The sequence below is a fragment of the Mytilus edulis genome, chromosome 6 (genome assembly GCF_963676685.1).
Source record: "Mytilus edulis chromosome 6, xbMytEdul2.2, whole genome shotgun sequence".
Taxonomy (NCBI): Eukaryota; Metazoa; Mollusca; class Bivalvia; order Mytilida; family Mytilidae; genus Mytilus; species Mytilus edulis.
Window position 1 is genome coordinate 273,141 of NC_092349.1, and position 3,955 is coordinate 277,095.

Here is a 3,955-nt window from a genome sequence, read left to right on the forward strand (position 1 = left end):
ACCGGAAGTGTTATCTATACTATTAATAGTCTCGATCACCCAGACGCATTATGAATATATATAGCGTCTGGATTTTTGTGTCTTTGGATTTCGTTCATAGATGGCGTTTTAAAATTAGGTAATGACCTTGACTACATGTTCCCGGAAGGAAAAACTTCAGGAATATGGACGATAACATGCGGGCAGTGGTTGACCAGAGTTGATCAGAGTTGTGAGGTTCAGTGTAAAATGAAACGTTTAAACAGCATGGAAACTAGACAATTAACTTATCAAGGTTCATGTTTACGAATGTCTCTTTTAATAGGATAGGGAAAAGGTAGTTTTTTAACACATAACTCAGAAAAGGGGGGGGGGGGGGTTATCCTTGGTTGTTACAACCTACTGTTTTTGTACACCTTTATGCAACCAAGGATTAGTTTGCAAAATCATAACAACCAGAGGCGGATTTAGGGGGGGGGGGGGGCCTGGCCTCCCCTTTTTGAGAAAAAAAATGGTTGCTTATATAGGGAATCATTGAAGCGTGACTGGAGCGGGCCCCCTTTTAGGTCAGTCAGTGGGCCCCCACTTTGAAAATTTCTGGATCCGCCACTGAAAACTAGTATCATAAAAATAAAATATTTGACAGTTTGTATTAGGTTTGTAGTTATTTTACCTCATGCATCGATCAATGAAATCTGAGACAACACAGTAATCTCAGCTGAAATCTCAATATAAAAAAAACCCAAAACTACCAAAACATTTGACTCTTGAGTTATACTGCAAATCACAAGGATATTTAATATGACTAATCTGCAGAAAGCACCAAGAATTGATGTTTAAAGGGAAGTCCCTTCTTGTACTTTATGCAGATGAGTCAAAGTCCTAAATTATTTAAAATATATTTTAAAAGCATATTTTTAAGATTATAGATTCTGTGTCCAACCAGCAAAGATCATCAAGGGACGGTGCAAGAGAATATGAAATTCTTCTTACAATAAGACAATTTATCCTCATGCTATATATATGGATTATGCCATTTAGAATTTAGAATGCACTTAATGAAACTAACAATTAAACAAATACAGATTTACCGTTGTAACAATTGTTGATTGCCATAACAGGCTGATTAGTATTGAGAATGAAATAAATAATATGACCAACAGAATACAGTATATTATAACTATCTATAATCTATGTACATTGTAATCTATGCATAAAGTATCTGCATTGAGTTGCATCTGAAATAGTAAAATACTGACATATTATATCTTTTCCAGGTCAGTTATCTGTTTTGAATGGCTGGAGAATACAAACCTAGTACAAATGTATATAGGGGAACGAAGAGGCCTCACATATAACTGACTGTCATTGGGTAATTTTATTATTAATAAAAAATTGAGAATGGAAATGGGGAATGTGTCAAAGAGAAAACAACCTGACCAAAGAGCAGAAAACAGCCAAAGACCACCAATGGATCTACAAAACACTGAGAAAATCACGCACACAGAGGCATGCTTCAGCTGCCACCTTAACAAAAATGTGTACTACTCCTGGTAACATGGGGTCAAGGTGATAATGAATGTTATACTAGACTCCGAAATATATAAATGAACTAAAATTAAATATCATACAAGACTAACAAAGGCCAGAGGCTCCTGAATTGGGACATGCGAAAAAATGTGTAGGGGTTAAACATGTTTTGCAAGATCTCAACCTATCCAGCTAGCCATTGTAGAAAAACAAAAACAATAGGCACATTAAATCTCAGTTTAAAGAAGTCATATTTAGTCCTAGGAAACAAACCAAACTAAGCAAAATGATGATGAAAAAATTTACAAAGGACTACTAGCAGTTACTGACATGTTCCTCGGACATATGTGAACTTAACTTTAAATGTCATACACTATATGCATGATATGTTTTATCACTTTTTGACTTCTTTTTTTTTAGCATATGAAATATATCTTGAATATATTGTACCAATGGTTTATTTAAGAATATTTTTTTGGCACCCTAATACCGGTACGACATGAATTACCAATAAGAAAAATAATTTCTTTGGTTTTATTCCGATACAGATACATGAAGTCAGACTAAATGTTTTTGACCACATGCATATCTACTTGAACTTGTTTCTTAGTTTTGCAAAATTACTTTATTCAGTAAAATTTCTAAACAAATGTATAGTTTTGTAGACATTGGCCTCACACAAATTGCATTTTATTAAACTTGAGCTAATTATATTTCAGCAAAAGGCTTTGCAGCCATACAAAACATGTATTTCATCTTGGAAGAAAAAGAACAACAGTCCTGATGATGGTGACAGGTCAAATTAATCTACCAGGTAACACATACACAACATATTGTTTTAAGGCTTTTCCATTTAAACATACATGCATGCATATTGGGACCAGGGAAGACACTTAGAGATCCAAAGTTATAATGTGGGGTGGGGTTAATTGCAATGAAAATGTTAGTGAAATTCTCAATTGGCTTCTATCAGTTGATTATTGATTAAGTATAAATTTAACTTTATTAGCTATAGTTGAAAAATCTACTTTTTTCATCTGTTATATTTATCCTTCCATGGATGGGCACTTGTTGTTTAACTTACATACATTATTGTTATGTTAGTTTAGTAAAATATAATAATGGATTAAACCCAGATTTTAGTTAAATATAGCCTCCTTTTGTTGTGCTTGATATCCTGAATTTTTATGCCCCACCTACGATAGTAGAGGGGCATTATGTTTTCTGGTCTGTGCGTCCATTCGTCCGTTCGTTCGTCCGTCCGTCCATCTGTCCCGCTTCAGGTTAAAGTTTTTGGTCAAGGTAGTTTTTGATGAAGTTGAAGTCCAATCGACTTCAAACTTGGTACACATGTTCCCTATGATATGATCTTTCTAATTTTAATGCCAAATTAGAGATTTTACCCCAATTTCACGGTCCACTGAACATAAAAAATGATAGTGCGAGTGGGGTATTCGTGTACTGAGGACACATTCTTGTTTTTATATTAAGATAAGTAAGTTAACACTTATAGATATTCTCCATCAAATATAATATTTTTTTACAACCAGTATATATTTTAAATGGAACGTCAGAAAGCGAGAGTAAAAAAAAAACAATTCACAAAAACAGAAAAATTGAAACAAATGCATGACATAGATGTGTTGAAAAACAAAAGGAATGTTTCTCTGTTTAAGAGTTATTGTATGGACTACAAACACAATACAACCCTCTTAAAACCCAGGTTATATCAGGTGTTAAAAGTGAACATACACTGCTTGTATATGATTTATAGTTCATAACAGTCTCATTCTGTACCTCTGTCAAATTAGCCATACTTGGTATAGAATAAAGATTATTTGTACACAATGATTTTCAATGTAAAGTTTCACATAGGAAAATAACTTTGTATAATTTTCATATGTCTGTTTCCTGTAAACTAGTAACGATTACCAGTATAGTTGTATAGTTCTGAGCATTTTGTCAAACATATAAACTTGTAATAATATTCCCTGAACATTTTGGTACAGGATTGTGGGTAAAACTCTTAAAATATAAATATTTCTGTAACAATTGTACATGTAATAACAATTAGCCACTTCATGATATCCATTACCAAAAATGTTGTATAGTCTGATTATAACCACAGAATTTACTTTGCTTTTCAGATACTAGTGAAGAAATAAAGAAACAAGAGTAGACACCATTTGACCAACTGTGCTTACAATACTTGTGCAATAGTTGTAATTGATGTCCATACTACATTGTAGTGTCATACATGTATGATAATACATTACAGCATCCATAGAATTATCATCTTGGTCGTCAATGCCTCTCATTTCTTAATAAATTGCATTTGTTATTTTGGTTGTATGATTTTCTAAAAAGACTTTTTTGTTATTAATGGAGTAGAATGTTGAAAAAACAAATGACAAAGATCATTGCTGAATGAAGTACAAGTATTTTT